The sequence below is a fragment of the Carettochelys insculpta genome, chromosome 1 (genome assembly GCF_033958435.1).
Source record: "Carettochelys insculpta isolate YL-2023 chromosome 1, ASM3395843v1, whole genome shotgun sequence".
NCBI lineage: Eukaryota > Metazoa > Chordata > Testudines > Carettochelyidae > Carettochelys > Carettochelys insculpta.
Window position 1 is genome coordinate 221,692,572 of NC_134137.1, and position 7,294 is coordinate 221,699,865.

Sequence of the window (7,294 nt, forward strand, 5' to 3'; positions counted from 1 at the left end):
GACAGAAGCGACTGCAACAATTACTGTGGAATCTCCCTCCTAAGCATCACTGGTAAACTGTTCACTCGTGTCATTCTCAGCAGACTCCAGAAGATTGCTGAGAGGGTGTATCCCGAATCACAGTGCGGATTCCGTGCAGAGAGATCTACCGTTGACATGGTCGTCTCCCTGAGGCAGCTGCAGGAGAAATGCAGGGAGCAGAGGAAGCCACTCTATATTGCCTTCATCGACCTGACCAAGGCCTTCGACTTGGTCAGCAGGGATGGACTGTTCAAACTGCTCCACAAGATAGGCTGCCCACCACGGTTACTCAAGATGATCCAGTCTTTCCGTGAAGATATGAGAGGAACCATCCAATATGACAGCACATTATCGGATGTTTTCAGCATCAAGAGCGGCGTCAAACAAGGATGTGTCCTTCCTCCGACATTGTTCGGGATCTTCTTTGCACTCCTCCTGAAGCACGCCTTTGGATCTTCAACAGAGGGCATCTTTTTGCCCACAGGATCTGATGGGAAACTGTTTAATCTTGCAAGGCTGAAAGCTAAATCCAAGGTGCGGGAAGTCCTCATCAGAGATTTGCTGTTCGCAGATGACGCCGCCGTAGTGTCAACACAGAAGGCCAGCTTCAAAAACTGCTGGATCAGTTCTCTAAAGCATGCAAGGACTTTAGGCTTTCCATCAGCCTAAAGAAGACAAATGTACTTTCTCAGGACGTTGCTGACCCTCCATCAATCAGCAGTGATAACTATTCCTTAGAGGTCGTCCACGAGTTTGTTTGCCTCGGGTCCACCATCACTGACACCCTGTCGCTGGAGTCTGAGCTAAATAGGAGGATCGGAAAAGCAGCCACAACTCTGTCCAGACTCAGCAAGAGAGTGTGGAATAACATCAAGTTGTACACCCACACCAAAATGCAAGTCTACAGAGCCTGCATCCTCAGCACCCTCCTTTATGGCAGCGAGACTTGGACCCTGTACTCCCGCCAGGAAAAGAGGCTAAATGTCTTCCACTTGCACTGCCTCAGGCACATCCTTGGAATATCGTGGAAGGACAGAGTGCCCAACACTGCTGTCCTCGAGCAAGCTAGAATCCCAACCATGCACACCCTCCTCAGGCAGCGGCAGCTCCGCCAGCTTGGCCACATTCACAGGATAAATGATGGAAGGATCCCAAAAGACATCCTGTATGGCGAGCTTGTCTCTGGCAAAAGACCTCCCGGACACCCCCAGTTGCACTACATAGATGTTTGCAAGAGTGACCTCAGGGAGGTAGACATCAAGCCGGATAGCTGGGAGGAGCTGGCAGACGATCACAGCAGATGGAGGCAGGAACTACACAAGGGCCTTCAGGAGGGTGAGATGAGGATCAGACAGCTAGCAGAGGAGAAGCGAGCCCACAGAAAGCACAGTAAGGACCTGCCAGACACCCATTACACATTCAACAGATGCAGCAAGGACTGTCACTCTCGTGTGGGCCCTCACAGTCACAGTCGACGCTGCAAATGATGATCCCAAATGGAACTACGAAGGGTGCAATCCATAGTCTACGTAGACTGAAGGATGCTACTAGTGTACTGTACTGTATGCTAATACTAAGACCTATTCCAAGTTTGCAGAGCAGTTACAAACCAGTTTCTAAAGCAAAAGGTCAACCTGTGCCTCAGCCATCAAATGGGACATCTTCTGGTTAAGTAGTTATTTGACAGGAAAGTGAATGTGAGCAAATAAATCTACATCTTCACATAGTAACATGGTAGTCCATCTAAACAGAAGTTTCCTGACCCTCAGCTGCAAACGATTCTCAGAGAAGAGAACAAATTATAAAGAGGTATATGCCCTGCCCTCCCCACAATTATTTGTCCTCCTATAAAAGTGAAGAACAAGAAAATACAATTGGACTGAGAGAAGGATCCCGACTGAAAAAAAAAATCAGCAAGAAAAATTGCCATAATGTGGAGAGACTTTTGCTTTGAATTCACAGAGTTTAAGTTAGGCATTAGTTGCTTTTTACTTTTATTTTCTTGTAACCAAGTTTGACTTTTATGCCTCATTACTTGCAGCCACTTACATCTAACTTTCTGTAGTTAATAAATTTGTTTCATCTAAACTAGTGTGTTTGAACTGTTTGGGAATCTCTGTTTGGGACGAGTGGATTTGTGAATATAAATTTCTGTTTGTTGAAATGGCAGACTCAATATGAGCTTGTATTGTCCGGGAGGAATCTGAGCAAAACAAGAGGCACATTTCCGAAGAAAGTTGGTGTTAAAGCACAAGATTTTCTGTGTTTAGATGGCTAACATTCAGCTTATTGAATTCAATAAGGCAACAGATGAGCCAAACTGGACACCGGTAAAATCAGGTCCAGCAAGGCTGCTTGATGCAGCTAACTCTAGTATTTTATACACATACACAAACAAACCCAGTGTCAGAGGCAATTAGTTTGAGAATCGTAAATCACTTTCCAAAGAGACACCATTATCAGCAAGGAAAAACAGGTACAAGGGAGCTGGATCCCCAAATCCAAACAGTTCATTAACACATTCCATAGAGTTCATCCTCCCAGCCATTGTCAAACAGGTCAAGGGAAGAACAGGCTCCTGTGTGCATGCAGAAGTAAGGGATGTGAAATGGCTTCTATACAAGATGGCTTCCACATTTGGGTACTGGTAATTAGCTGGTATTGGTGTGCAATGTAATTGGAGAAAGGCTAGCTATAGCACTGATCTACTATATAGCTGAGAGAGTGAATCTGTCTGTTCAAGAACTCCTCTTCAATGGTAGGAGCTAGGACCACCAAATCTGGTGTTCAGCTTCTTTATAATAACTTAAAGCAAGGTACGGGTTTGGCTGTGACAGAAAAAATGGAATGTGCCTGGAATGGGACTGATTTTCATACAGCCATACAGAAAGGAGACAGACCACCAGGCAGGTGAAAGGAGCTGGCTGGGGGCATCCCCTCCCTCTCCTTCCTAGGACTGCTCCATCCCCAAGTCTTCCACTTCCAGGTGCCCTTGGGTGGGCAGGGGGCTGAAGCCTCACCTCTTCCCAATTCGTAGGGGGACATTGCTGAGGGGGACTGAGGGGAAAGTGCACAGTTTGCAAACTCCTCACTCTGGCTGAGGAGCACAGTGGAACAGATAAATCTGAACCTCGACCTGCCCCAGCTGGGGAACATGCACCACTTCCTCCAACTGTGCCTGCTGGAGCTTCAGTGGCCAAGGAGAGGCACTTTTCACTTGGCCCCAAGCTGGTGGGGTAAGAGAGGGCTGGGATAGTTTTCTCTCTCATCGGACAAACTGGACAGTCTCTATGGAAAAGAATAAACGCACACAAATCAGATATCAGAAGTGGCAATATACAAAAACCCATAGGAGAGCACTTCAATCTCCCAGGCCACACAGTAGCAGACTTAAAAGTAGCTATCCTACAGCAAAGAAATTTCAGAACCAGACTCCAAAGAGAAATTTATGAGCTACAATTCATCTGCGAATTCGACGCCCTCAGCTCAGGCTTAAACAAAGACTGTGAATGGCTGGCTCAATACAAAAGCAGCTTCCCCTCCCTTGGTGTTCACACCTCCAGATCAGCTGGTAGTAAGCCTCACCCTTGCTGACTGAGCTAACCTTGTTATCCCCACCCTTGCTCTGGCTTATTTATACCTGGCCCTGCAGATTTCCAAGACCAGCATCTGAAGAAGTGAGTCTGTGCTCACGAAAGCTCATGCTCAAAACTTTTCTGTTAGTCTATAGGGTGCCATAGGACTCTTCGTTGCTGTTAGCTTGACTAAGATTTTTACCAGAAGCATATGAGCATTTGAAAATGGTATCCTGAATATGTACTTTACATTCTTATGTTAAGTGTAGAGGTGTTCAGTTAAGTTCTCATCTTGCAGGCAGGCTGCTATACCTGTATGCTAGCCCTTGAAGTAAATTAATTAATTTAGTTCCCATGCAGGAAGGATAAGATTATTTTGTTTTGGTTTTGTATTTTTGGTGTCTTTTTGTGAGAAAGACAAGTTTTGTGAGGTAATATATTTCACTAAGCCAACTTCTGTTGGTAGCGAGGGAGGGAAAAGACAAGCTTTTGATCTTACACAGAGACTTTCTTTATATTTTTGAACACATAGGCTATGGTTACAGTACAGCAATCTGTCAACAGAAGTCACTGTTGGAAAAGATTTCCATACAAAACTGTCGACAGAGAGCAGCCACACACAAAAGCCAATCGGAAGAGCACTCCTGCCTCGCTGCTTTCTCAGTAAAACTGGCAACCAGCAGCACAGCAGACAGGGCTTCCCATTATTGTGGATGCCCTGTTTGCTGAGAGAAAGACCCCCAGAGCATCCACACAGCTTTTTTGTCAACAGAATCTGTGGACAGCAGCATTATGCCTCATGGCTGAGAGGCAGACTGCTGCTGGTGAAAGTGCTGAGTTTGGTCAACACACTGTCAACAAAATGCATTTTGTGTGTGGATGTTCCACCAGTTTGGTTGGCAAAACTCACTAGTGTAACCATAGCCACAGTATATTGTGTCAGAAGGGTAGCCATGTTAGTCTGTCGCTTCACAAAAAACAAGCAGTCCTGTAGTATCTTAAAGACTGTCAGAATTATTTAGTAGGTAATGAGCTTTTTATGGGTACACCCACTTCAGATTTGGAGCAGATAAGAATCCAGGGTTTACATAGCAGGGAGAGGAGGAGGGAAGAAGAGGAGAAGACAAAAGTGTATTGTGTTTGCACCTTGGAGTAAGATACAGATGGAGGATTTTTTTTCTCTTTGTTTGCTGTCTCTGAGGCTTGTAGAGGAATGAAGTGATTTGCCTCCCTCAGTAGGCATCCTTCAGTCTGCATAGACTATGGATCGCGCCCTTTATAGTTTCAATTGAGGACTTCATTTACAGCGTCCACTGTGATTATGAAGACCCACACAAGAGTGACAGTCCGTGCTGCATCTCTTGCAGATATGGTGAGTGTCTGGCAAGTCCTTAGTGTGCTTTCTGTGCACTTGCTTCTCCTCTGCTAGCTGTCTGATCCTCATCTCACCCTTCTGAAGGCCCTTGTGTAACCCCTGCTTCCCTCTGCTGCAGTCGTCTGCTAGTTCTTCCCAGTTGTCCAGCTCGATGTCTGCCTCTCTGAGGTCTCTCTTGCAGACATCTTTGTAGTGCAACTGGGGGCGTCCGGGAGGTCTTTTGCCAGAGGCTAGCTCACCATACAGGATGTATTTTGGGATCCTTCCATCATTCATCCTGTGGACGTGGCCAAGCCAGTGGAGCTGCCGCTGCCTGAGGAGTGTGTGCATGGTTGGGATTCCAGCTTGCTCGAGGATGGCGGTGTTGGTCACTCTGTCCTTCCATGACATCCCAAGGATGCGCCTGAGACAGCGCAAGTGGAAGATGTTCAGCTTCTTTTCCTGGCGGGCATACAAGGTCCAAGCCTCACTGCCATAAAGGAGGGTGCTGAGGATGCAAGCTCTGTAGACTTGCATTTTGGTGTGAGTGTACAGCTTGTTGTTATTCCACACTCTCTTGCTGAGTCTGGACAGAGTTGTGGCCGCCTTTCCGATCCTCCTATTTAGCTCAGTGTCCAACGACAGGGTGTCAGTGATGGTGGACCCGAGGTAAACGAACTCGTGGACGACCTCTAACGTATAGTTGTCTGCTGATTGATGGGGATTCAGCAACATCCTGACTGAGTACGTTTGTCTTCTTTAGTCTGATGGTAAGCCCAAAGTCCTTGCACACTTTGGAGAACTGATCCAGCAGTTTTTGAAGCTAGTCCTCTGTGTGAGACACTACAGCAGCATCGTCTGCGAACAGCATGTCTCTGATGAGGACTTCCCGCACCTTTGACTTAGCTTTCAGCCTTGCAAGGTTAAACAGTTTCCCATCAGATCTTGTGTGCAGCAAGATGCCCTCTGTTGAAGATCCAAAGGCATGCTTCAGGAGGAGTGCGAAGAAGATCCCGAACAATGTCGGAGCAAGCACGCATCCTTGTTTGACGCCGCTCCTGATTCTGAAAGCATCCGATAATGCGCCGTCATATTGGATGGTTCCTTTCATGTCTTCGTGGAACGACTGGATCATCTGGAGTAATGGTGGTGGACAGCCTATCTTGTGGAGCAGTTTGAACAGACCATCCCTGCTGACCAAGTCAAAGGCCTTGGTCAGGTCGATGAAGGCTATGTAGAGTGGCTTCCTCGGCTCCCTGCACTTCTCCTGCAGCTGCCTTAGAGAGAAGACCATGTCAACAGTAGACCTCTCTCTGCGCGGAATACGCACTGCGATGCGGGGTACACCCTCTCAGCAATCTTCTGGAGTCTGCCAAGAATGACGCGAGTGAACAGTTTACCAGTGACGCTTAGGAGGGAGATTCCGTGGTAGTTGTTGCAGTCGCTTCTGTCTCCTTTGTTCTTATACAACGTTACAATGTTAGCGTCACCCATATCCTGTGGAACCTCACCCTCTTTCCAGCACAGGCACACTAGCTCATGTAGGGGTTCCAGGAGAGTGTCCGTGGCACACTTGATTACCTCTGGTGGTATACCATCCTGACCAGGTGCCTTTCCTGCTGCAATGCTGTCAATGGCTCTCTTCAGTTCATCCACAGTCGGTTCTTGATCCAGTTCGTCCATTACTGGTAGGAGCTCGACGGCATTGAGGGCTGCGTCAACCACAATGTTCTTGCGTGAGTACAGCTCGGAGTAGTGCTCAACCCAGCACCCCATCTGTTTGGCTTTGTCAGCGATGACTTCACCAGATTTGGATTTCAGAGGTGCCATCTTGTTCTGGGTGGGTCCTAATGCCTTCTTCATACCCTCGTACATTCCTCTGAGATTACCAAAGTCAGCACAGGTCTGGATGCTGCTGCATAGCTGGAGTCAGTAATTGTTGGCACAGCGCCTGGCTGTCTGCTGTACTGTTCTTCTGGCCGCTCTAAGTGCTTGCTGGGTACTCTGGCTCGGTGAGCGTTTGTACTCCAGGAGTGCAGCGCGCTTCTTTTCAATGACTGGAATCATCTCATCGGAGTTAGCTTTGAACCAGTTGTTCATGTTTCTAGCTCTTCTTCCAAACACCAACAAGGCCGTGTTGTAAACTGTATCCCTCAGATGTTGCCATTTGGATGTCACATTGGCACCTCCAGGGCCGCTGCGCAGATTTTCCTGGAGGGTCTCTCTGAACTTTTCAGCTTTCTCCGAGTTTGCCATCTTTCTGGCATCAATGCCGGGCCTTCCAGCAGGTTTAGAGCGGTACAGCTTCTTGGGTCTCAGCTTGAGCTTGGAGCAAACTAGCGAG